Source organism: Lepidochelys kempii, chromosome 6 (assembly GCF_965140285.1).
Source record: "Lepidochelys kempii isolate rLepKem1 chromosome 6, rLepKem1.hap1, whole genome shotgun sequence".
NCBI classification, from domain to species: domain Eukaryota; kingdom Metazoa; phylum Chordata; order Testudines; family Cheloniidae; genus Lepidochelys; species Lepidochelys kempii.
In genome coordinates, this window is record NC_136385.1 from 91,141,559 (window position 1) to 91,169,337 (window position 27,779).

General features: G+C 45.9%; 1 protein-coding gene across 5 annotated transcripts in view; it reads left to right on the plus strand.

Annotated features, from left to right (window-relative positions):
* The window catches only part of YLPM1 (YLP motif containing 1), a 93,266-nt gene that overhangs the window by 58,987 nt on the left and 6,500 nt on the right, over positions 1-27,779 (plus strand). For 3 of the 5 annotated variants that reach the window (XM_073349183.2, XM_073349182.2, XM_073349186.2), the window contains one exon: positions 341-7,051. The exons of 1 other annotated variant lie outside the window; for it this stretch is intronic. The gene's annotated coding sequence lies outside the window, so the exon portion shown is untranslated. Of the gene's footprint in view, positions 1-340; positions 17,965-27,779 lie in introns of those variants that run through there. One more of the 5 variants, XR_012159494.2, reaches the window with a different exon arrangement.

Consider the following 27,779-nt stretch of genomic DNA (forward strand, 5'->3'; position numbering starts at 1 on the left):
GAGTTGAGGATGAGATTAAAGCACACACATTGCTAGGGTTCTCCCTCCAGATATTGTTGTCTGGGGTCTTGAATGGTAGGTGGATTTGTCAGTTGTACACGTTCATTGGTGTATAATCTCCTGTGTGTAGCGTCTCAAGATTGAAGGAAAAGGGGTATCAGCCTTCAAAATCTCTAAACGTCAGTAATAAGAGTGTAAGTGTTCATTATAAGGACAACCGGACTATATGTCAGCTGGATACCTAGTTATTCCAATTCCAGATTCTACATTATTGTATTCGAATTCTGACCATTTTTAGTGATACATTTCTCAGTGTAACAGACTTTTCTTTTCTTTACAGACCATTTACTTTGAGGAGAACTGAACCCAGCGTGGCATGAGCATCCTGCATGGATCATGTCACTACCATCTTCACAGATTATTTTTGTTTCTTTTGTTGTTTTAGTTTCTGAAAGTTCCTTGAAATATTGGCACATGATAACCAGTGTCCCCAAAAGACATACAATTCCGCTGCACCTAAGCGAGAGTTTTCATTTTAATATTTTTTGGAGGGGAGGGAGGGTCAGTAGTTTTAGCTGCTATGCGTGGGGTAAGGTGGAAAAATTAGGCAGAGAATGTTTCCTCCACTGTATTGTAACAGAATGTCTGTATCACCTTTGCTTTGTGGCCATTCTCGTTTTATACTGTACGTACCTTGTAGCTTATTGTACTAGGAAGCAGAACAATAAACTTTCACTATAAACCCAGTGAGTTTGGTGGGCCATACAGCATGGGCCTTTCTCTTGGTGTTTGTTTTACCTTTTAAATGTGGTCTGTCTTCACGTGTTGACAGAATGTTCAAAATCGCCGTCATCTGGAAGAGGCATCATGCTTCTGTTTGAGTGCATGTCTTACCTGGGGACTCCAGGAGCCACCTGCTCTCCTCTTTGTAGCCAGCTTATTTTTTTAGGTCTTGGCTCTTGTTGGCCTACAGTAATTTTACATCTTCTCTGTCATCTTGGAGGGCAGCTGTTCTTTGAAGTGTTTTCTGGATTGTTAGTTTCTCAGCTGTTTTAAATTTCAGTTGCTACCTGTGGGTTTGAATTTAATTCTGGAGAACTGAAATACTCCAGGTAGTAATGTGGAGTGTGAAAAAAGTTCCTTTATTGCCGAGTTTGAAATTAAACCAAGTAATGGAAAATTGTGAATGTGGGAAGCCCTCTCAAGGGGAGCCCAGAAAGTCCCTGTGGTCACAATAGGTCAGGTGGTCTATTTGACTCCACATCAATGCATGTTCATTCCCCTCACAAAATTTAATTTCACTTAAAAGAAGTAATGAAGACTTTCAGATCTAGAGCTAAAGGATACCTCAGTCTGGCCAAGAAATGGGCTTCACCTGATGTAAAAGATAGATTAAATAATTGTCCACTTTGAGAACAATAGGGTAGGGGCTTTATGTATATTATCATTTGTCTCACCACTGATGGACAGTGTTACAGATTTGCTAATGAGCAAGTTGAATAGATCTTTCAGGGTTTCCAAACCAAAGGCTTACATTAAGACTTGTATGGAAAGAGAAGGTGCTAGATTATCTGAAAAATGTCTTATTTGATGGTGAATTATTTGAAATTGCTGTTCTGCACACTTTGAAGAAAGTGAAATTCTAAAAGCGTCTTCTGTGCTCCCTGTTGCTCTGCTGAGTGATTACATTGCAAATTGCTTCTACGTTTATTAACCAATCAAGACTGGTGAGGGCATTGTTTGGTACATTAAATTAGAGCCATTGTTTGTAATATTGAATGGTTTTTGTTTGCCATTCTAATACATTTCTGTTTACTTGACATTTCTCAGCCTGATTCATTGTGTGTGATTGAAAGCTTTTCTCAGGGTGAACAACAGACTATCTGAATTTATGACCTGAATGAATGTTTACATATAGAAAAATTAAGCTCCTTGAATGTAATGCTTTTACACCAGAATGTAACAAATGTAGATTTGTGTGTACACATCCCATAATACAGCAGTATTTACTTTCTGTTTTTAAATGTTGCGAAGTACGGTCTTTGAATTCTCACAAAGTTGGCATTGCACAAAGCAGTAATTGCCAGAAACTCCGGGAAATCAGAGGGCTTTTGTGTCCTTGTGGCAATCAGTCAAGGCTTGTCTCAGAGGAGTTGCTTTCTCATTCCTCAGCATAGTGGCTACCAGAAAGATTCTGAGGCTACCAACTGGAGTCTGTCCATAACAAATCTGGACCGCTGATGGTATTTCCCGAACCCATTTTCACTTCCTGTGCCATTTTGATGGGTTAGTTTTATATCCAGACGCTAAGAGCTGATGTTTTCATTATAACCTTCAGAATCAGTCTGAATCAAGTTCTAACACTCTTCTTTCCAGGAGAAATAATTCTTCTGGAGCGTGCAAGAGTCATAGAAACAGAGAGTGGCAGAGGGGATCACAGTGTCTCCTCTGTTCTCATGCAGTTTGTAGCAGAACTGAGCAGCCAGCACTCAAGGAGGCCATGCTGTTTTTGTTCCCTTGGTCTGCATGCAAGGAAGGAGAAACAGACACAGAACACGTGAGGGGTTACACTTGTTACCAGTCAGATGTGACGAGAGATATGGCAAATGACAATTAACTGGAAGGGCAGTGCAAATTGAGTATCATGTTTACATTATGAAAAAGTTCTGTTGCAAGTGTTTGCCAATATCCTCAAAATACGGTGAATTTTTTTCTGTCACGTTGGTGTTTGTTCTTTACAGGTACTATAATGCATCCACGTCTACAGTAATTTTATGATCTTTGCCATCTGTGTTGCAGTATGGTGGTGAGTATGAGCACCCAGCAGATCAGAATGGGGCAGATTGTTGGGAAGTGGCTCAGGAAGAAAGTATTATATCTGCGTAATATCAGAGCATCAATCTCCACCATGTTCCATGCACTCCAGTCCTTCAAAGAATGAAGTAATCCAGCACTTTGAACTGCTCATCAGCACTGCTGGCAGAATTACAAATAGCTGGATTGTCACATCCTTGGTCCATGCCCAAAGAATGGTGGTGGTGATTGATTCAGTGCATTCAGCTGTGGAATATGACAAAGTTGGATCCTCTTTGCTGTCCTATCCAGTATCCACAGGCAGCTTCTGGGACTTAGACCCCATGCTGACACTGCGCTCATACAGCATTGGGAATAAAAAATGCCTCCTACAATCTGTGGTTAACTAGGAGAATGCACCCCATTCTCTCAGATTATGACCTGGCTGTGATCATAAATGGCTTTGTTAACTCCAGATTGTACTGTGCAATGCAAAGTACCAGTGGTTTTCAACCTTTTTTCATTTGCAGTCCCCTAAAAAATTTCAAATGGAGGCGCAGAGCCCTTTGGAAATCTTAAACATAGTCTGCAGACCCCCATGGATCCATGGACCACAGGTTGATAAACACTGTTCTATAGTAATGACAACCTTTTGCGGACTCCTTAGACATAGTTTGTGGACTCCCAGGGGCCCAAAGACCACAGGTTGAAAACCACTGCAATATACCATGGTTTGAAAACATTATTTTTAAAAATGAAGCAACTGGTGAAGAATGCAGCACCCACCTCTTCAGCAAGATTGGTGGCTTAAGAGCATTTCATCCCTGTTTTTCACTTGCTCCACTGCTTCGCTAAAGACTGTCGCACCTTCTTGGCCTTCAGTCACTCTTAACATCTCTCCTCTTCCAGAACAATGAAACTGTCTGTCCTGAGGATAAGACTCATGCTTTTCCACAAAGCAGTTCACAATCAATTAGCATTTACAAAGGGCTAAAAAATGTTTTACTTAATCTGCGCCTCACAGATAAGATGGATGCTGAGGAAACAGTTTATCGTAAGTCATCTTGTATGCTTTTACTCTAGAAATCTTCAGTAAACCATGGGGTTATGGCTACGGTGTAAAAAACCTGAATAGAAAAGAATCCTGTACCAACTTTGTTGCTGTGGTTGTTTGTTTTTTCACTTAGGTGTTGAGACTAGCTAATCTGTGTTAGTGGTATCTCACATTATTAGTTCCCTGCAATTACAAGAGAAAAATTACATCTTAGTTCTTCATATCTCTTCCTCTGTGATTTGGTTTGGCATTCATTGGATTTGCTTCAATCAGCTATCTGAATCCTATCCATCAATGAATAATTTGCTCCTTGCCTGTCAGTTGCTGCACTACACATCGCTGTTTTTACATGTTTGTAAAGGTGTTGTGTTAAATATTTTCTGAGGCCTTTTGAAATCTCTGTGCAGACATTTGGAATCACTGGAGAAGGTTTCAGATTCTGTTGGAGGACTGATCTAAAAGATGATTATCTCTGTTACAATGACACAGTGAAAGGGTCCATCTATTCCACTACATCCTGTCTTCAACTGTGACCAATACCAGATGTCTCAGAAGAAGGTGCAAGAAGCCTCAAAGTGGGCATTTATGGACCATAACAGTTTTTTCCAACCCCCGCTCCTCTCAGTTTAGTGATTGCCATATGCTGAGAAGCATGAGGGTTTATATCTTTACCAAACTTCATTTTTGTTAATCATCTTTAATTGTAACTGTAGATGTTTTCATTATTCATATAAATGTCCCGTCCTTTTTTGAATCTGGCAGAACTCTCAATTTCAGTGATATCTTGTGGCAAAGAGTTCGATGGGCTAGGTCTGTTATGTAAAGCAATATTGCATTATTCAAGAAGCTCAGTGTAGTTCTTTCTTACTCCAGTTTGTGGGCGTATCAATATGATGGGCAGCAAATTTGAGCAGAGAAGTAACAGATTGTTCCTTGTTCCCATTTTGATATATGTTATGTATTGTGCACTGAAAGTGCTCAGTGCTGTACAGAATCCAGATGAAAATGCCATTTCTGCCCTATGATGCTTGAAGTCTAAAGATATAATTGAAATGCAGCCTCTTGCAATGTGGTTCTTTGCAGTGAAGGTCATCACTACATACAAGTTCCAGTCAGCAAAGAAAAGTCTTCTTGAACTGAAACTGCAAAATGTACTTATTAATTTTTCTGGCAAAAATTGCTAATAGATATTTAAGGACTAGAGCAGATCAGATCTTCACATGTCCCTTTCTAAAGATACCTCTGCAGCACAGGAGCCCATAGCATCATACTATGGCATTGATGCTCTGTTAAGATGGAATCACCAATATCACTTCCTCTGACATTGGGGTTTACCTTGTATTTTTCCCATCCATGTACTCGCCAAGCCTGTGACCCTAACCAGATGAAATCTCTGCTAATAGGGGTGCAGACCTATACTTGCTATTCACTGCTTGAACACTTTTTGGACTTCAGCACCACTGGAACACTCATTCCAAGTCTTCAATAAGGAATGACATAATTCAGCCCTTTGAACAACTCGTTGCCACTAATATGAGTTTGTAATTTCTGGCAGAAATACAAAAAATAATTCTCTTAATGCAGCTCCCCGGTGTTAACAGCATTTTATCTCCTCAAAGAGCGATTCCCAGTTAACAGAAGACACCATTTTAATAATAATGCTACTGTCCAGGGAACTACAGAAGCAGTGATGCTTCTGGGCAGATCACAGAGCTTGGAAAAACCACTGTTGACTTGGAATAGGAACTGATTCTACTTTCTGCTCAAAATTGACAGCTGTCAAGTTCCTGACAAGGCAGCCCAGCATATGTAGGTGGCATGGGGGGGTCTAAACTAAAATTTGCAAGCTCCAGTGAGGATTGTGTCATTCACTATACCTGGGATTCAAAGTGGAAGCAACACCCAGAAGGGTCATCTTGTGCAGAATGTGATGGCCCACATCCTCAGCAAGTCAGACACCAAAGAATACATCATTCCTATGCTCTCCTTCCTCCATTGACTCCCCAGTTTGCCTCTGATGTTAATGATTGGTCCTCAATTTGAGAGCCATCAGTAGTCGTCCTGGGACCAACACGACTACAGTATCACCGTATATCTCCTTTCATCATCATTCAAGACAATTTTCAATAGTCTGGGACAATGCAATTGTCAAAACCCAAGACAAGTGTGAGGGCCAGAGATAAAGTGTACTCAGTTGAGGGAGCTCATCTGTGGAGTTGAGCTATTAGTGGAGATTAGATTAAGCCAATTTTTGACCATGTTTGGTTAATTGCACAAAACCCACCTGTTGCTAAAGCTTTCCCACCAGAAATAGAGGAAAAAAGTAGAGCTTGCTAGAACTGGAAAGTGTGAAGAGCAGAATTCTTTATGAATTCCATTCAGGACATCACTATGCAGTTCTAGTTTTTAGCACTCCTCGCTAATTTTGTCAGGAGACTAGAGTAAGAATAATTTTCTGTTCTTCAAGTGCTTGCTCATGTCAATACGATTCTAGGTGTGTGCGTTCCCACGTGCACAGTTGTTGGAGATTTCTGCCTTAGCGGTATCCATAGGGTCAGCTGTGGCATCCCCTTGAGTGCCACGCTCATGCGTCAGTATATTAGGTGCCACTGACCCTACGCCTTCTCAGTTCCTTCTGACTGCCCGTGACAGTTGGTTAGAGCCCCTCTTCTTGCAGATCACAAGAGCATTAGCAGTTCTTTATAGCCTTTTGTTCTCTTATCTGTACATAGTTGTAAAGTAGTTTGTAAGTAGTTAGTTAGCTTTTAATATAGTTTGGTTAGTGTACTTAGAGTCCCAGAGCGGGGCACGCCCCGCTCAACATGCATAAGGCCATGCCTATCAGTGATCCCCATGATACTTGCCTGAAGTGCCTGGGGGAATCCCACAGAAAAGACAAGTGTCGGATTTGTAAAAACTTCTGACTTCGAACGCACAAGTGCGTCGGAGCCCTCCACTGTGGACCCCATGCCGAGTATTTGTGCTTCGGTGCGGAGCGCACAGCTGGCACCATTCCCCTTCGCCGGTGCCAAAGAAGTGGCAAAAGAAGAGGAGCCCCTCGGCACCAGACAAGAGGACTTCGGGCAAAGGACCTATGTCAGGCCTTGCACCCACTTTGGGGCTACACAGGGATCCGCCCCCAGCCCCAGGAAGCAACAGGGGTCCCCGGCCTCTTCCAGGGCCATTGGTGCCCAAGGCAGTCCTGGTGGCCAAAGACCAAATGAGCCTACAGGCAACGCACCAGGTGGCGGACTTGGCTAAGACCCCAGCACCTAAGGGCAAGCCATTCATGGTGCAGCCTCAGAGGATGGTGGAGCACCCCTGCTCACCGGACCATAGGTGCAGATCCCCATCTCCACAACCTCGGATCCCGGCACCGTATCCTGGGTCTCCAGCCAGAAGACCCAGGTCCTTGACACATTTTCCGCCTACTAGGCATGGGACTCCGAAGTCAAGGCATCTGTCTCTATATCACCAGTACCGGTGAGCTTCTGGCTGCAGGTCCCCTAGGCTTTGGTCACCCTCCCTTAGGCAGTCTCCTGGACGTCGGTCCCCGCCCAGGAGGGGCTGTTCACCATCACAGATCCCCCTGATCCCGTTTCTACAGCAGGCATCATTACTCGCCCTCGCCTAGCTGGTTGCTCACCAGAGTCAGCAGGCGGACTCAGGCCTTGATGGCTCCACCGTGGTCGCCAGAAGGACAGTGGTCCAACTTGGACCAAGAGTTCAGTCCTTCACATTGAAGGCGGATTCACCACTGATCTAGAAGACTGGTGCAGCACCCACCACGGTTACATCACAGCAAGGGCAGTGGCCCTCTCAGTGGCCATACTGGAATCCGTGGGGTGTGCCTGTGAATGCCGGTCCCCTACCACCCCTATCTGGCAGTCTCCGATAAACTGGCCATGGCACCACAGTCAGAGCACGGTGCTGAATCCGTTGCAGGGGCAGCACATTGGACCCCGGTGACCAGGGGCCCCTCCCTGGAGAAGGAAGGGGAACAAGTTCCTCCACAGGCGGTGCAATCATAGTCGTCATCCCTGGACGAGGTGGTGGCCAGGCCATTGCATACAAACAGTCCCCATGATGACATTAAGGAACACCAGGCCCTCCTTACAAGGGTGCCTGAGAACCTGAACTTACCAATAGGAAAGAGGTCATGGAGGAGGCCAATGACCTCTTCAGTGTTATTTCGGCTGCCACCCCGTCCAGGTCACGTTGCCCGTTCGTCCATGGGTTCTCAAGATTGCCAAGTCACTGTGGCAAATGCCCTCTTCTATTCCACCGACTTCCAAGAAAGCAGAAAAGAGATGTCCCTACGAAAGGTTTTGAATACCTGTACACAGTCTCCCGCACCGGCATCCCTGGCTGTGTCGAAAGGGACAGACAGGACCACGTTAGTGACACCCCCAAAAATAAGGATGCCAAAAGACTTGATTTATTTGACAGAAAGGTTTATTCGTCAGCCGGTGTTCAGCTTAGGGTGTCAGATCACCAGGCATCATTGGGCAGATATTCGACGAGTCCGACAGGTTGAAATTATAAATTCAAGGAGGTTCTCCCACCGAATCATGCCTAGGAATTTGCTGCGCTGGTGGACGAAGGTATGGCGGTGGCCAGGGGAGTCCTTCAGATGGCCTGGGACACTACTGACTCGGCGGCCAGGGTGGTCACATCTGCGGTGGAAATGAGACGCAGCTCATTTTTGCAGACCTCTCAGTTGTCCCAAGAGATGCAGGCCACTATTCAGGACCTCCCGTTTGAGGGGACGGTGCTCTTCTCCAAGCTCACAGAAATGAGGCTACAAAGCCTTAAAGACTCTCGAGCCACCCTCCAGTCCTTGTGCCTTCACACCCCTCAGCAGGCCAGGAAGCTGTTCTGCCTTCCACCTCCTCCTCCTCCGCACTCTAGGTCCTGGGGAACTACAGGAGGAAAGACAAGGACAAGAGGCCTAAACGGAAATATCCTTCATCTTCCCATTCAGCTGCACAATCGGACCCTCACAGAAACCAGGGAGGCCAGAAACAGTCGTTTTTAAGGGTGTGCCCTGGGACAATGCCTCGGTCAATATGCTGGATCCATCTCTCTCTTTCCTCCTCTGCTCTTTCCAGTTGGCCTGGTCCTGTATCACCTCGAACCGTTGGGTGATGGACATGATTTCATTGGGCTATACCCTGCAGTTTGTAGCCGGCCCTCCCTTCCACCCCCCTTCCCTGTCCCTCTTCAGGGACCCTTCTCACGAGCAATTGCTGATCCAGGAGGTTGAAAACCTCCTGTGCCTGGGGACGGTGGAGAAGGTCCCTTGGGACATTGCGGGAAAAGGATTCTACTCCGGTTATTTCCTAATCCCAAAAGCAAAAGGAGGCCTCAGACCCATCTTGGACCTGTGTCGTCTCAACAAGTCTCTCAAGAAGTTGAAGTTTCGCATGGTCTCCCTGGCCTCCATCATCCCCTCCCTGGGTCTGGGAGACTGGTATGCTCCCCTCGATTTAAAGGACACATACTGTCATATTTCCATTTTCTTGGGGCACCTGCGCTTCCTCCATTTCATGTTGGGCCAGCACCATTTCTAGTTCACGGTGATGCCCTTTGGTCTCTCGTCGGACCTGAGAATGTTCACAAAGTGTATAGAGCCAGTGGCCGCTTACCTGCGACGTTGAGGAGTCCGAATTTACCTGTCCTTTGACAGCTGGTTCATAAAGGGCCAGTCCTGAGATCAGGTGCGGAGGCATCTTAATCTGGCCTGTGCCACCTGTTGCTATCTGGGGCTGGTAATAAACGAGAAAGTCAAACTTCACCCCAGTGCAATGTATAGAATTTATCAGGGCGGTCCTCAACTCCACTTAGGCCAGGTTCTTCCTCCCCGAGACTCAGTTCCAAGCCATAGTGGACCTCATTTCGTGTGTGCGAACCCACCCTCTCACCACCACCCACACATGCCTGGAAATTGTTGGGTCACATGGCAGCATGCACTTACATGGTCCAGCACATGCAGCTCCGCCTCAAGCCCCTGCAGGCATGGCTGGCGTCAGTCTATGCCCCGAACCAGCACATCATGGACCGGGTGGTCAGGATTCCTGACAGTGTTCTGTCATCGCTCATGTGGTGGCAGGATCCCACATCGGTGCTGGAAGGGTCTCCTTTGTGGCTCCATCCCTGTTGACAACTCTCTTCTCAGATGCCTCGGACCTAGGGTGGGGAGCCCATCTGGACACACTCAGCATTCAAGGTTGTTGATCCAGTCACAATCGCTCCCTGCATATCAGCATCAGGGAGCTCAGAGTGGTTTGCTTGGCCTGCCAAGCCTTCCTGCCTCCATTGCATGGCATGGTGGTGCAGGTCCTAACGGACAATATGATGACAGTCTTCTATATCAACAGACAGGGAAGAGACAGGTCATCTGTCCTCTGCCAGGAAGCTCTCCAACTCTGGAACTTCTGTCTGCAGTATGATATCCATCTCGTAGCCGCTTACCTCCGTGGGGCCAAGCATGCCTGGGAAGATTGCCTCAGTAGGTCCTTCTTGTCTTGCCACATGTGGTCCCTCCATCCAGACGTGCTCAGCTTATCTTCTGCAAGTGGGGGACTCCACGAGTGGACCTGTTCATGTCCAGGGAACAGGAAATGCCACATTTTCTGCTCCCTGTCGGACGCCTTTCTGCTTAAGTGGTCGGGAGCTCTGATGTAAGCCTTCCCTCTGGTGCCATTATGTCCAGGGTCCTTGTGAAGATCAAGCGGGACAGGGTGATTCTCATAGTGCCAACTTGGTCGTGCCAGCCCTGATTCAGCACGTTGCTGGACCTCTCGTTGGCCGCTCCATTACAGCTACCGCTCTGGCCGGATCTTCTATCCCAGAACCACGCCAGTCTTCTGCATCCGAACCTGCAGGCAGTGCACCTGATGGCTTGGCTGCTGCATGGTTAAATGAGAGAGAGCAGCAGTTCTTGGCTGATGTCCAACGGGTCCTGTTGTGCAGTAGAAAACACTTCACCAGAGCAACCCACCTAGCAGTGATCCTGGACTACCTTGAGGCAGTTGATCCTGGACTACCTTCTACATCTCAAACTCCAAGTCCTGTGCCTTTCATCTATCCAGGTCCCTTTGGCAGCCATCTTGGCCTTCCATCCGCCATTCGTGGGCTGGTCAGTTTTCACCGAGGACATGATGGCCAGGTTCCTCAAGCACCTCTACCCGCACATCAGGGACCCCGTCCCACGGTGGGACCTGAATCTAGTGCTGTCGCGGCTCACGGGTCCCCGCTTCGAACCTGTGGCTTCCTGCTCTCCTTCTCCTGTCCTGGAAGGTGTCTTAGAGTGTAGGGTGCTCACCTTAGAACTGTCCTATATGGTCTTCTACAAGGACAAGGTCCAGCTAAGACCACACCCAACCTTCCTGCCCGAGATGGTCTCCCAATTTCATACTAGCCAGGACATTTTCGTACCTGTGTTTTTCCCAAAGCTGCATAAATCGGAGGAGCAGCATAGGCTACGTTCCCTAGACGTCAGGAGGGCATTAGCCTTCTACATTGAGAGGACCAAGCCATTCCGCAAGTCGACGCAATTGTTTGTCGCAGTGGCTGACAGGATGAAAGGCCGCCTGGTGTCTGCGCAGAGAATTTCTGCGTGGATCTCCGCCTGCATTTGCTACTGCTATGATCACGGGAAGGTTCCAGCCTCGGTGATTGTGACTGCCCACTCAACCAGGGGTGCAGGCCTCTTCGGCAGCCTTTCTGGCCCAAGTGCCTATTCATGACATCTGCAGGGCAGCCACCTGGTCGTCTGTCCATATGTTCATGTTCCACTACGCTGACGATGCCAGCTTCGGTAGGGCAGTACTACAAGCCACCAGACAACTCCAAGCCTGCCTCCAAGGATACTGCTTGAGTCACCTAGAATGGAATCAACATGAGCAAGCACTCGAAGAAGAAAAAACTGTTACTTACCTTTTGTAACTGTTCTTCGAGATGTGTTGCTCATGTCCATTCCGTTACCCACCCTCCTACCCCTCTGTCGGAGTTACAGGTAAGAAGGAACTGAGAGGGTGTAGGGTCGGTGGTGCCTAATATACAGATGGATGAGCGTGGTAGTAAGACGGTGCCGCAGCCAACCCTAAGGATACCACTAAGGCAGAAATCTCCGACAACGGTGCACGCACACCTAGAATGGAATGGACATGAGCAACACATCTCGAAGAACAAAAGTTACAAAAAACTGTTTTTTCCCCCATTTGCCAGTTCTTACAGATGCTGAATTGGAGCATTTGAGGCTTTTGTTGAACACATTGATGAATTCTGAAGATTTCTGATCTAGATGAGTCACTTTCACTTCATAGTGGCATGATTTGTCTTTCATTCTTATCAGTGAAGTGTTCCTATAAAAGGCATGCACCCTTCAGGGCTTCTAAATCTGGTGAAATGTCCTGGATCTACAGCCTGGAGGCTGCAATATTCTGTATACAGAGTGGATATATATTTTGAGAAGTAGCAATGCAGTTCCACCAAATAGATATACAGGTGTCTCTCATTCTCCTTTTCTTCAATATTCCTGGGACCAAAATTCAGTCTGAGATGTTTTTTCCAGTTAGAGTGGTTGGTGCTAAATCTAGTGGAGTCATATTTCACTGAGGTAGATCATCACTTTATAGCTGACTTGCATTGTTTGGAAAAGGAATATGTTCTCCAGTTTGTGGTTCTGCTCAAATCTGCACAGGCCAGGTAAGCATATGTACTGTTTCCAAACAAAAAAGTCAGTACTGTATGCTCAACTGAAAATGGAAGCGCAACCAAGTGTATTGAAATGACCCATATTCTCCTCATGAGTACTAGCTTTCCAGGCAGAAGGGCTTATTGGACCTTTAAATCATTCTGATTGAGAATTGCATAAGGGTAAGCTAGAAGCTGACTGGAAAGAAGTGACACACAGATAATTTTTCATCATTTTGTATATTCTTCTGATTTGTGGAAACGTGAAATGGTGGAAGAGCGTCTTTTTTGGAGCAGACCTTTCTGTAGGGAGTTGCTTATAGAAGACCATTCAAACTGTTTATCCATATTGCTTCTCTACATTTGTCTAAGAGGAGGGCAAAGACTGTTTCATAATACCCTTGGAGTGACATGGATAAGGGAGTGTGTGAACAGATATCTGTCCAACTTGAACAATAGTTTAAGATCATCTTGGGGTGTTTTTCCACATCTAACCACTACGTAGCATCTAGTTATATTTGTTGTAGAGGTAATACCTACCTGTAGAATGCAATATTGTCACCCTATCATTTCTCCCACCATTGAAATACCTGTCTCTGGAGTGGAAATACAACAGCAGCGCTCCTTGACAGAGTTTTAGGAGGGGAAGTGAAGAACTGCTTATCCAAATGAAAAAACAGGAAGCCAGTTAGGGTGACCATAATTACCTAAGCTGGAATTTGTCTGGTTTGGCTCTGATTTATAGGCATCTTCAATGAGTGAGGCACCAATTGCAGTGACTGGCTGCATATTTTTCCTTTGGAAACTCCAAACTATTCCCATTCTAGCCGTTGTGTTAGACCCAACCAGTTTCACCTACAGGTTAGGGTGCAGTTGGGCCACATTTACATCAAAAACAATCCATGAAATCAGATGTTAAAGGTGGTCTGAAAGTGTTTTTTAAAAATTAAAAACTGTTTAAGAGCCATTGTCATTAACAGAACATTGCAAAGAAAAAAAAATGTAAACAATGAACTGAGAAGCTCTTTTCAGCCTAGACCTGGAGACAGTATTCTGTTTCTTCTCCCAAGAGTTGACAACATTAATGTACAAATGGGACACAAAGCTGCATTTCTTACCCTGCTTTGGGATGTTAATGACTTCATCACTTGTAGAATGTGAAGTGCAGAACTCTGAGCGTAAGTCTTAACAGGTAGATAAAGCAGGAGATGACTTTCAAATGTTTTGCTTTTAAATCTATACATTGTGATAGTGACTTGGGATCCTAAACATAATATTTTAAACAATATTTTAAACAAATATTTTAATTCCATTTTGCCAAACCAAGTACATACAATAATATTGGAGGTTGTTTGACCAGTATAAGTCACCAAAGTGTTAGTCTTTGCAAATATAGCAACTTGTGCTGATATTCTTCTCGGTGTTTGTTGCTCTGTTGCCTTTGGACTGGGATTTGCCAGCTCGGTCAACTTGCTGCTTTGAAGAAAAACATGAACACAGCAAACCTATGTTAGCAGAGCTCCTTTTAGGCTATAATTAGCATTATACAGAAATCAAGACTTTTCAGACAATGCAACCAGATGACTCTGAAGCTTAAATTTCAAGTTAAAAATAAGTTGAAAAAAACTCCCAAGAGCTTGAAATTGTTTCCACTGTAATCAAATGTTTGTCTTTTTATTGCTTAATAAAGAATATGTAGCTTTAAACCATTACTTTTTACCTCATGAAAACAAAAGCCATCACTTTCCTATGGAAATTATTTCAGTGGATTCATATTGTAGTGTCGTTTCAAGTAGCACCCAGAGTCCCCAGTCAAGATTTGGGTTCTCATTGATCTGGGTGCTGCACAAACATACAAGATGTCATAATGTTTTCCCCAAAGAGCTTACCCATCTAAATTAAGTGGTCTTTACATTCTGCTGGTATAAGCTCTGCTATTATTGCCATGTAGTGGAGAGTTAAATTAAACTTTAGTGGCAGATGCTGATTTTGGATTTCCAGGGTTCTCAGATAAATCCTAGCAAGAAACAATTTCTTCTGATGAATTCTTCGCTGGCTCTTTGACTCTGCCTCCTCTTGGAATGCATGATTTTCAGGTGTAATGTGTAAATATTCTAATAAAAGACATTGAAAATCCTCTAGTTGGAGGTAAGAATGATATTCTGTTAGGACAAACCAATTCCTACATCCAATTGCCTATCGTATATTTGATAAGACAGAAAGGTAACATCTTGCCCAGCTAACCTTCTGAGATGAAACTGGACAGGAACTGTGGGTGGTTTAGCAATTGCCATTGTGTGAAGAATATACAAGATTCAGCTGGAGAGATTTTCTTTACTTTTTCATTTTTGCTGCTTCTAGTGTCAGAGGATAACATCTGGAGCTTTCTTCCTTTGCCCACCAGGGTAAGGAAAGTGCTCAACCATTGACGTTTTTGCCTAAGGCAGAAGAAAGCCTGTCTGGCCTCCTGCTCTAATGGCCTGCTCCATGCAAGTGCTGCTGGGAGAAGGATGACAAGATGGACACAATGAAAGTAGTAATTGGCTGTTAGTGAGATGGATGCTATAAAACAGAACGTAGAGCATTTTATCCAGGAAGTTTTTGCTGATGCCATTATTAGAGGAAGTATGACTCTGACAGGAAAAGGGAATTCTCCAGAGTTTGTGGAGAAGAGAGGCTCCATCCCAATTAGGGAATCTTGTGACGTATACCTAACTGGGGCCTGATCCTTGAAGGTGTTGTGTCCTCAACTTCCATTGAACTCACTAGAAAATGGAGTGTTCAGTGTCTTCCAGGATCAGACCTGAGATCTCCCACAAAGAAACAACTTCTCAGAGTTGAGGCAAAGGCATGGACTGTCAGAATAGGTATAGTGCAAATACATACAAGCCTTTTTATTCACTGTTTGTATAGTGCCAACAGTATGGCATGCATTATATAGACACACATGAATGCAAAGACCTTGCCCCCAAAGAGTTTACAATCTAAATATTCCTTTTCTAGGAATATAAAGTGTTTGTAAGTCTCTTCCTTTGGGAGCTGGCTGGTGTGGGGAAAGGGGAAGTCCTCAAGTGAACATAGAATAGAGGCTTTCTTGTTCTCGCTTGCAGATCTATATACTGTACTAAGTCAGATTTGGACTCATTGCAGCAGCCATTCTTCGATAGAGCTACAGAGAAACATCCAGTCACCTCTTATTCAGCAAGTTTGTGAGGCTGTCAAGGGAGATACTGAGATTCTGTATAGACTACAATGCCAACGGTATAATGACAGCGCCCAGTTCCGTATTTCCTACTTGTTGATGATATGCCTCTGTACATAACAAGGATATGAATGAAAAGAAGCTAGCTCCATATGGCCAAAATAGAGATGATGGAGGTTGGCAAAGGGAAAACTTGGAGAAACTGGCAGAATATGACCACTTTCAGCCGAGAATATCAGCCCCCTCCATCTCTCAGTTGTCGATGGTGTGCAGCCTTGGGTTCTGCTAGATTCATGTCTGCTCTTGGAATACCAGACAGCAGTGGTCAAAATAATCTTTTACCCTCAAATGCTGGTCAGAAGATCGGACCCATTTTTTACTGGATGAGGACCATAGCCATGGAGATCCATGCTTTTGTTGCCTCCTGGCTAGACCTGTTATACAAAGCTATACATGGGGTTGATCATGAAAGCCACCCAAAAACGAAGGCTGGTGCAACACACAGTGGGCCACCTTGCTAAGCAAGAAAGTGTTGAGCATATCACGCCACTGCTTTGCACTCTACTTTGGTTGCTTATTGAACTCTGAATCCAGTTCAAGGTCCTGATGTCATTTACAAAGTCATAATTGTACTGGGATCTATCTATCTCAGGAATTTGCCTCTCGTTGCATGAGAAAGAAGGGCAGCTGTATTCAGCTAGGACACTTCTGTTGTTAGCCCCAGTTATGATTACGGAGTTTGGGATAGAACATCCTTGATGGAGGGCCCAAGGTGGTTGAGTAATCTTTTGTTAGAGATTGTCTGTCTCCTTCAGTCCACTATGAGTCTTGCCTCCTTTAGGGTATTTTCCAAGACCCACCTCTTCACCCAGGCACTTCCCCATGGAGTCTGACCCTTTTGGTGATAAGTTATGCAAGAGGAGAAGATGGCAAGCGGTGGTTTTATTGCAGACAACCTATGTCCTCAGCGTCACAGAGAAAGGAGACTTCGTACATTTATTAATAAATCAGCACAACTAATGTGGAGCCAGCAAGTGTTGCGGAGCTGATGGGATTATACTTGCACGAGAGCTAAAGTAAAATGCTTGCACAAGTTTGGTTCTTGCCCTATAGAGGACTTGATGCTGAATGTTATTTGTACAGAGAAAATTCCTTCTGATTCAGTTCTGCCAACAGTCTGTTTGAAACCTCGTATGTATGGTGTTCAGTCTTTTCTGCCTGAGACTTGGCTTTGTTATTTACTCTGGGTGCCACGTCCTCTGCACTAACAGAGGTTGGAGTCAGCCTTTATCCTGAGAGCTAAGCCTAAGGAAAAGAACTTTATGTGCAGTTTCCTACCTTTTTGCAATGTGTGTGACTTCTCCTTTTCAGGTATACCGCAGTGTTTCCTTTACCCTCATTTTTCTATCTCACTGTGCGCCAGGATCAGGGCTCTGAGGAAACCTCCTAGCAAGGTTGGGACCTACTCATCAGCTTGGACTTACAAGAGAGAGAAAGTACCTTTTTCTTTTCAAAAATTAGAATCTGTCTTGACATTCCTTCTGTTGCCTGGTGTAGCACGAGACCTAAACACACTGTTGTGGTATATGAGTTGATGCTTCCCTTGCCGTGTTCATCAATTATGTATGTTATGTAAAATTCAACAAATGAAAGTGTGGTGTTGAAATCAGTTGTCTTTATGCTTAGTTCTCCAGCTGGATCCAGTATGGCTAGGGTCCTTCATCTGGCATCCAGATCTTTCAGCTATGTTTTTCCTGTTTCATTCCATGCTTTGATTTTCCTCAGTCATTACAATATTAAATTGTATGGACATGCAGAGTGTTGGGTTCAATATGGCAGAGTATAGGTGGACTGCTTGCAGGCGAGTCAAAGTATTAGAGGAACATTGTGTACTAAATTAGATGACCTTCTGTAATGTGTAAGTAGCACTTTTCAGTATTATTGGATTTGTTGTTCCCTAAACTTGATGTAGTAATTCTGCTCAGAAAACAAAAAGCCTCCTGAATATACTTGACGGGCTAGAACTGCATTAAATTTAGTTAAAGTAGTTACAGTCACAAAAGGCATACTATATTTACAAATATGTACCTGGTCTCCACCTTCCACAGCACAGGTAATTTCAGTAAGACATCCACTGAAGCAGCAAAATGAAGAATGGGAAATGTTAAAATGGACATGAAAAATGGCAGCACCATGAATGGCTCTCTCTCAAAGAGTAAGAATTGGATTTTACTGTGCTGGGTCTGGTTACATTTCTGCTAATCATACTGTTACTTAATTGAGATAAGGATGCGCGTTTTGAAAATGGGTGAATATTTAAAATGTCATTTGTCATTGGTTTCTCATGAAGGAAAAATGCACAGCTGCAGTTAGCCTATGCTGAGAGAAACCCAGCTTTCTCTTTCGATCCGTAGCTGCACACACTTTTTACTACTGTCTGTGCTTATTGACATGCTGCCTTTGAGCCTGGTTTATTTAGAGAATTGCCTTCCCCTTCTCCAGCAGCAATCACTTTTTGATTTATCAGGCCTTGAATCACACAAAGGGACTTGTTCCTGCATTGCCCCTCATGGTATATTAACCAAAAGCAGACATGCCCTGCACTCATGGAGGAGAGGTCACAAGGATAAGTGTCTTCAGTGATGCTTCCCACAGACCAATCTTAAGTTGCATCTGTATTGTGTTGTACCTAAAAGTTCTGATCTTCATTAAAGCTGTTGTTCCCTTCCACATGGGATAGAGGATGCTGTGTCTTAAAGCCACAAGTGTCAGTATGCTTTTAAGGTTTATGCTCACTGTGGTGTGTTTGTCTAGTTTGGGCCATTTATCGTCCAAAGCCACATTGTGATTGGGCATCTGGGTTGATAACATACCTGTTCTCTAAATCCCAGTAGTACTGAACTGGGACCTTATAACAAGGTAGGGGATCCTCCATACACCTAGGTTTGTTAAACCTATGGTGGGGAGATGACACAGAGTCTGAGAATTCCACCATAAAGTTTTCTGCACATGACCTCTGTACAGATCCTCACTAAAGCTGGGTGAAGTTTTTTTGACCAATAGATTTTTTTATCAAAAAATGTATTTTTCAATGCTCTAAAACTTAGTGAATTTGTATAGAATTGGACAAAAGATTTGGCTATGAGGAAGTCAAAATGTTTGACTTTTTAATTTTGAAACGTTTCATTTTGACTTTTCATTTTGGAACAGCATTTTGAATTCAAATTTGGGCCATTTTGTTTAAAAAAAAACACACACAAAAAAGGATGAAAAACACTCAAATAGCTGAATCAAAACAAAAAAAGTAAAAGTTTGTTTAGAATCAACCCAGAACATTTTAGTTGATTGAAAAAGATTTTTTTAGTTTTTTGATTTGACAGATTTTGAAAAAAATTGATTTTGGTTCAAATCAAACTGGATTTTTTCCTGATTTTTTGGGTTGTCTTCAAACTGAAGAATCCATTAGTTGCTCAGTTCTTGTCTTCACTGGTATTGTGTCTTCCAATTGCATAGGGCAGTTGCATGCAATTCTTTTAAATGTGGGGCCTCATTCTGCTTTCATATCATTCTTACCCTGGTGTAACTCCTTTTACTTACGTGGATTTCTGTGTGAAAAGCAAAATCAGGCTGTTATACTTGCATTTGTTTCCGCCATTTAATACTTGTTAATTCTATTGTGACTCATAGAAAATTCCTTAATACCTTCACCTCTCCACCCGCATGTGTTCAGGGCTCTGCCTTCTTAGCCCAGAGGTTGATTTGGGGTGGCAAGCCTGGTGAAAACACACTGCAAACAAGATCATTAAACAGTACACTGAGTATAAAGGCAGGGTTGAATTGACACCAAATATCCCAGAAAGGCTATAAACAAAACCCACTTCAGTGTGCCGAGCTGAGCTGCCACACTGCTAGTCAAGTGATCCTTGGAGCATTGGTCCACCTACTGGGGACTGCTTCAAGGGTAGTGGTTTTACAGTGGCTCTTCAGTGACATTAGACACCTGGTGGGTGGCAGTGTTTTGCACCTAATGGAATGCTTAACACATGAGCCCCAGCACCATTAGCTGGAAAAGGCAATTGCTCCAGGACCAGGAGGGGCATCCAGTACAGCTAGCCACCAGATTCAACTGCTTCCATGGGTCTTCAAAGTCGCTGACTGCCTCATAGTTACTGTTCCGTAGCTGATTGTTGGCTGTGATTATATGATGCACAAGCTGTGCTGGTTTCAGAGGTAAAGTCTTATGATGAGGAATATCCTTCTGTCTCACTTCACAGAGCCCTCAGGTCCTTTGAGATGTCTGTATTCTCCATTATTCATAGTGAAACAGATCTTGGCAGGTGCATTTCAGATTCACACCACAGTAAAACCAAACTTGTCTTTGCCTAACAACTGTCTTTGTAATGAGAGGGTGGAGAAATGTGTTGTTGAGCTCTGCAGCTCCATGGACTACCATGTTTATAAATCCCCTTACTTGCTGTAAGTATGAAAGAATTGGTGCAGAAAGACCATTTAAACTATGATTGGGACATTCTTGAGTTCCTGCTTTTTGGCTGTGGAAGGGAGTGAGATGCTGTCCTTCTGGCCAAATTGTACCACCCTGTTTATGGGAAGGAGCTGGCAAGATGTCATGGAAAACTCAGAAAAGAGAATCCTGCAGTTTGCTTCAATCGTGTATTACCAGGGGACACTTGCATAAAAACAGGTTTCTTCAGAGTTTGGCTTCTGCTGCTTCTGCTCATTCTAATTCTCACCTGTGACATCACAATCTTCTCCACAGTAGCTGCTTGTGATATGCCATTCAGAGGATTATTCTGCCTTGTGGGGAATGGACTCTTACTAAAGAATGAGGCACAAGAACCTCGCTCAGCAGTACAGTAACTACAAGGACCTTGTATTGTTTCCTGATCCACTTGCCCGTTCAGAATGGGAAGCATTGGCAGCCAACATCCCAACAGCTTAGCTGTTACAGAAAATATTAACACAAACAATTCTGATAGGAATCCCGGAGCCAAGTGTTAACAGAGGCTCTTCCAGTTAAGTGCTGGCATATAGGTAAGAATAGTAATAGTAAGAACTTTATCTTCCATTAATAATTAGAGCTCCATAAAGTTTCTGAAATAGAATATTTTTCACCAGATCAACACTCCTGCTTTGGCTGGGCTTTTGCAGAAGTAGGATCCAATGTCATCAACACACAGGCCCTCAGTGAAAGGACTGTTCATTGAGATAGTGTTTCCTATTTCCAGATGTTGCCTGGGTGCTGCTGGTCTTTTAGTTCCTGTTCACACTGGAAATGTAATTGTTCTCAATTTCAACAGCTGTTGATAAAACAGGTTCAGGTAACATGACTGCTTGTCCATTGTGGAGAACAGGGCATGCAAATCATGCAACTAGATCACTTTCAGTCCTTCTAAAACTATTGCATTTTGAAAGTTATGCACTGTCCACTGTGGCCAGCAGTAGCTGGTACAATTATGACTGGAAGCTCATTTGAAGTTCAGTAGTTGGAAATACGTGGTCAGTTTGATATGGACTCAACAAAAAAATAAATTGAAACAGGGAATACCTGATCTTGAAAAGCAGGTCATGGTAACTACCCTCTTGCTCTTACCACAGCAATAGTGTCCAAGGGCTTGCAGGGCACGCAAGGGTTATTTAGTGAACTGTTAACATTTATATTTTAGTATAAACAGTACACCTGAAATTCTTTGTTAACTTTTGAAATGTTGCTGTAATTCCCTTGAGGTGCAACCTCTGCCAGAACCACAAAGGAGTAAATAAATTCAGCAAACTTCTTTGGTCACTTACTGCCAAAGCTGACAAGATGCAGATTCCATGCTGCTGGGCCTAAATCAGAGCAGCAGTCAATGACATTTGTAAAAATTAATTGGTTGAGACTCGTAGCATTCACCCAAGGCAAGAGAGTACTGTATTTTTAAGACTATTGATTCATAAGCATTAATTTTTTGTACCTCTAATTGATTTGCTTAATATGTTTATTTAATAAACAATTACAGTTGCTCTATTTAAAGTGTAGTTTCACAGCACAAGTTGTGGGAACATGATAAATATGCACACCTCTTGGACTTAACCCTCTGGTGCTGCGCTCTTATGCACCGGTGTAAGGGGCGCCACCGGCCACGCACTGGCTCAGTTCCTTCTTACCACCTGTGACAGTTGCTGGAACAACCCTTCTTGCTTCAGCAAGGCTTCTTCCTAGTGGTTTTTGGGGTTTTTTCTACGTTTGTAGTTATTTTAGTGTATATAGTTTTCAAGTAGTTTGTGTATATAGTTAGTTCCTATCATAGAGGGACTATGTCAAGCTTTGTGCCTCCTGTGGCAAGCCTATGCCCGTGAGTGACCCGCACTCCAGCTGCTTAAAGTGCATGGGTGAAACTCACATGAGGGACAAATGTCAGATCTGTCGGGACTTCAGGCCCCGCACTAAGAAAGACACGGACATCAGGCTGAAGGCTATCCTCATGAGAGCCACCTTCAGACCAGTCTCAGAGCTGAGCCACTCCAATTCGCACCAAGTACTTCGCCGTCAGTACCAAATGCTCCCTCGGCACCACTCACCATCTCCAGTGTCAAGGAAGAAGTAGAAGAAGCAGCAGTGCACTGAGAGAGGGCGCTCACCGGTGCCAAAGAGAGACAAGCGGGGAGAAGGCAGTATAGTGAGACTCGTGCCGGGCTACTTGTCTGCTCTTGGACCCGTGTTGGCACCGTTGACTCCTCCCAGAGTGTTGAGTCTGGTGCGGGACCCTCCATCAACTCCGGGAAGCCACCACAGTTACAGCAGTCTGATAGTACCATCGACCCCAGAGACTTTCCAGGCAGCTAGGGACCGTCTCTCTCTACTGGGCCTGCCAACACCAATGGGGCACCCACCAGCTCTGGCATCTGGAAGCAGGGAGCATCGTGCGCCTTCCTGGCACCGGGTACCTCTGCACCCTCTTGGGGCAAACCTCACCTGATCTCCGATACATCACTGGTCCTCAGAACCCTGGCACTGTATGGATGCGGAAGCGGGTACCTCTCCACTGTGGTCGCTGAAAGAAGACTTCTCTTTGGAATCTGAAGGGGAACCTTATGTGCCACCAAAGGCCCACCACCGATACCCAGTTGATGGACCACAGAGGTTTGGTACTGGTCCCACAGCTGGCTCCTGGGCAGCAGGTCACTGGCTGATGCAGTGGCCTTATTGGAATCCTTGGGAGTTTTCCCCCAGTCTCGGGTCCTTCCTTCCACTGCTCCTACTCCGTGGTCTCTGAGAGATGGGCCACCACTCCTTCCTGCTCAGCACTGGACCCTGACCCCAGTAGTGACATCCAGGAGTTGGCTCCAGTGGATGTAATTGAGAAAGAGGAAGTGCAAGCTTCCCCACTCCCCTCCACCCCCCCGATGAGGCTGTCACGGGTGGAAAATTTTGGGGCTCAGCAGGACCTTCTGAAGAGGGTTGCGGCAAACCTGGGCCTGGAAATTGAGGAGCTCAAAGAGACATTGCACAGCCTTATTGATATCCTGGCTGCAGCAGCTCCATCCAAAATAGCCCTGCCCATCAATGACATGGTGATGTCACCAGTTAAGGCCCTGTAGCAAACTCCTTCGTCTCTGCCCCCCACCTCAAAGAGGGCAGCGAAGAAGTATTATGTGCCAGCAAGCAGGTTTGAATACCTGTATTCGCACCCTCCCCTGGGGTTCCTGGTAGTATCTTCAGTGAACAGAAAGGACAGACAAGGCCAGACAAGCTCTTCCCCAAAACAAAAGATCACTAAGAGACTTGACAAAAGGTATATTGAATGGGTAGCCTTCAGCTACGCATCTCCAACCAACAGACTTTGCTGGGGAGATATGATTTTAATTTGTGGGACTCCCTGTCTAAATTCAAAGGCTCCTTGCCCCAAGATTCAAGGCAGGAGTTCACTGTCCTCTTGGAGGAAGGTAAGAATGTGTCCAGGACCTCTCTCCAGGTGGCTCTGGATGTTGCCAACTCAGCAGCCAGAACAATGGCCTCAGCAGTTGCCATGAGGTGTTTCTCTTGGCTGCAATCGTCCGACCTTCCCCATGAGGGTCAACAGTTCATCCAGGACCTCCCCTTTGGAGGTTTCTCTTTTCTAAGAGCAGACTGACTCGAGACTTCATGGCCTGAAGGATTCCAGGGCCATTCTACAGTCTTTGGGCCTTTACACTCCATCAGCGTCCAGGAAGGACTTCAGGCCCCAGCAGCCGTCCACCTCAGCCTCCCAGTTGGAATCTCAGAGATACTCTGGCGGGCCCAAGCAGGCCTTTTGAAGGTGTGCCCAAGGGTGCTAAACCAGTCATCGTTTTGCCCCCCCCCCTTATTTTTGGACCGTCTGTTGCTCTTCACCCTGGCATGGTCGTTCATAACATAAGCCACGCACTTATGAGCACAATGAAAACAAGATATACTCTTCAGTTTCTATCCACCCCTCCCTCCCCCATCCCCATCCCTATCCTCCTTCTGGGACCATTCTCACAAGTATTTCCTCATCCAGGAGGTGCAATCCCTCCTACATATGGGGGCCGTGGAGAAAGTTCCTCAAGACTCGGAAGGGGTTCTGTTTCTGGTATTTCCTAATCCCAAAGGGGGCCTCCAGCTTACCTTGGACCTGCATTGCCTCAACAGATGTCTCTAGAAACTGTGGTTCCGCATAGTCTCCCTGCCTCCATCATTCCCTTCCTGGATCCAGGAGACTAGGTATGCCAAACCTCAACTTAAACGATGCATGTTTTCACATTTTTCTCAGGCTTATAGTGAGTCAACACCACAACCAATTCACTGCCCTCCCCTTTGGCCTAGCAGCGGTCTTATGGGTTTTCACAACGTGTATGGTAATCGTAGCAGCCTTCCTCAGGTGGCGAGGCATACAAGTCTACCCGTACCTCGACGACTGGCTGATTAAAGGTCGGTTGCAGGCTCAAGTACAAAACAGCATCAGCATGGTTCGAGCCACCTTCAGAGTGCTGGTCCTGGTGATAAATGAGCAGAAATCAACTCTTGTTCTAGTTCAGAGAATAGAGTGCTTGACTTGACCCAAGCCCCAATATAATAGTCGGGTTTTTTAAGGGGTTGGAAAGACTCTATCCTCAGGTTCACGAGCCTATCCCCCCATGGGACTTGAGCCTGGTTCTTTCGATGCTCACGGGGACCCCTTCGAGCTGTTAGCATTATGCTCCCTGCTACTTCTCTCCTGAAATGTCACCTTCTGGTGGCGCTCACCTCAGCCAGGAGGGTGTCTGAAATCAAGGCCCCTATGTCAGAACCACCCCACACAGTATTCTTCAAGGACAAGGTTCAGTTGTGCAGGGCCATCCCTACAGGTGAGCAATATGGGCGGCAGCCCACCAAAGGGGGCGCCATGCGTAGGGTTTGCCTGATTCCTACCTGACCTGCTGAGAGCTAGCTGGGCTGGTGGAGACAGACAGGTGGAGCAGTAGCATCTGGAAGATGGGAGGGACCCGAACTGCAGGGGAGCAGTTGGATGAGAAGCCGAGCCAGGGGACTTCTCCGGAGCAGGGGTGCCCCTCCTGCCCCGCTGCTGGTGTGCAGCTGCTCCTGTTTCCTCTCCCCTCCCTCCCCCAAGCCCCTGGCCACTCTAGCCTGGGAGCCTCCTGTCTGCTGGGTGGGGTGCTGATGTCGGGGTGCCCACCTCCCCCCACCCATGTACCCAGTCTCCACTGAGCTGGGGTGACAGGACAGGGGGAACCTGTGTGTGCTGCTGCCTCTCTGAGTCCAGCAGCAGCTGCTTGTGCCTGAACAAGCCTTCAGGCACCTGACCCTGAGTGCTTTCTTAAAGAGACAGTGCGCTCAGACACAGACACACACACACACACACACACACACACACACACACTCCCCTCAACACACACACACCAGGGCTCCATGCATCCAGGTCACTTTCCTAACCTGTGCTGTGAGGTGAGCATCAGCAGCTGCTGCTCTTTGCTCTCCCCTTATGCAGCCCAGGCAGTGAAAGTGACCTGGATGCAGGGAGCCCTGACCTCGCTCCTCCCCTCACAGCCCCCTAGGGGTGCATGGGGCAGAGGAGCAGCCGTCTAGTGGGGGAGCCAGCAGCAGTGCCAGCTGCTCCATCACTGCATCCAGGTTAGTTTTCCCATGTGGGTGAGGAGGGGGCTGCAGAGGTTAGGGGCATAGGAGGGGGGCAGGGTTGGGGTGAAGAGGGCACAGTGCAGGGAATGGGGTGTAGGAGGGAGGGGTTGGGGTGAAAAGGGTACAGTGCAGGGGTTGGCGCAGTAGGAGAGAGGTAAAGGGGGTACAGGGATTTAGGAGCACAGGAGGGGAGTACAGGGGTTGGGGTGAAGAGGGCACAGTGCAGGGGCTGGGGCACAGTGCAGGGGTAGGAATGAAGGGGGTGCAAGGGTAAGAGGCAGAGAAGGGGAGTGCAGGGATTAGGGGAAAAGGGAGCACAGTGAAGGGGTTAGGGGTGAAGGGAGGGTGGGAGCCCATGGGGGCCGGGGCAATGGCGGAGCACCAAAAATGCAAGTTTGCCCAGGGTGCCATTTCCCCTAAGGCCAGCCCTACAACTGCGCCCCCATCCAGCCTTCCTGCCAAAGGTGGTGTCACAATCCCATAACAACCAAGTCATTTTCCTACCAGTCTTCTTCCGGAAACCTCACAAGAATTTTGAGGAACGACAGCTTCATTCGTTGGACGTTAGATGGGCCCTCACCTTGTATATTGGGAGGACTAAACCCTTCTGCAAATCCACGCAACTCTTCGTAACAATAACGGAAGGGATGAGAGGGCTACCTGTGTCATCTCAAAGGATATTGTCCCGGATAACAGCCTGTATTCAAGCTTGCTACGACCAGACAAACATCCCACCTCAGGCCATTTTAACCATTTATTCAACAAGAGCCCGAGCTTCGTCAGCCGCGTTCCTAGCGCAGGTCCCAATCCAGGACATCTGTAGAGCCGTGACCTGGTGGCTGGTACATTTCTTCATGTCCCACTACACCGTCACCCAAAGGGCCTGAGCCCAACGCTAGTTTCAAAGGGTTGCGTTGCAGTCTGTATGCCCGTGAACTCTGAGCCCACCTCCTTGGGGTACTGCTCGCAAGTCACCTAACGTGGAATGGACATGAGCAAGCACTTGAAGAAGAAAAAATTATTACTAACCTCTGTAAGTGTTGATCTTTGAGATGTGTTGCTCATGTCCATTCCATGTTAGGTATGTGTGTGCCAAGTGCACCATTGCTGGAGATTTTTCCCTTAGTGGTATCCGTTGGGTTGGCTCTAGCGCCCTCCAGAGCCATGCATTTATGCGCCAGTATAAAGGGCGCTGCCAGCCACGCACCCTCTCAGTTCCTTCTTACTGGCCAACTCCGACAGAGGGGTAGGAAGGTGGGTCATGGAATGGACATGAGCAACACATCTCAAAGAACAACAGTTACAGAGGTTAGTAACCGTTTTGTGTCTAGTCTTATTCTCCTTCTGCTGTCTGGAGACTGATGCAGGAGTGTTCCGTACAATATCTTCTCCAGTGTTTTGCCCAATCTAGTTTTAAAAGTAACATGTAAGTATTCATTTTTGTAATGAAATGTATGTTTTGTGCATAAAGATAATTAAATAAAAATTCTTTCTAAAACAATGCTTGGTTTTGTCCTCTTTTGAACTGCAGTTTCTTTCTGCTTCAGGCTTTTCACGTAAACATGTATGGGTCATCTTTTCTTTTATTGCAGAGGTCCCAAACTGTTAGCGGTCCCCTGGCAGCTGTCCCGCTCCCAGCCCCACCCCCAGCTGTGGCCTCAGCCTCCTTACCCCTGTCCATATGGTCCCCCCACTGGAGCCACGGCCCTGCTCTCGGTCCCGATGCCAAGGGAGGGGCCGCGGGGGGAGGGAGGGTGTGACTCTCAAAAGTTTGTTTTATGGGTTGTAACCTTGTGCCTTCTGTGATTGCCACAGGAAAAAAAGAGTGAGCCTGGCAATTACTATCTGACTTCACTCCCTAGTAAACTAATGGAACAACTGTTAAGATAAACAAT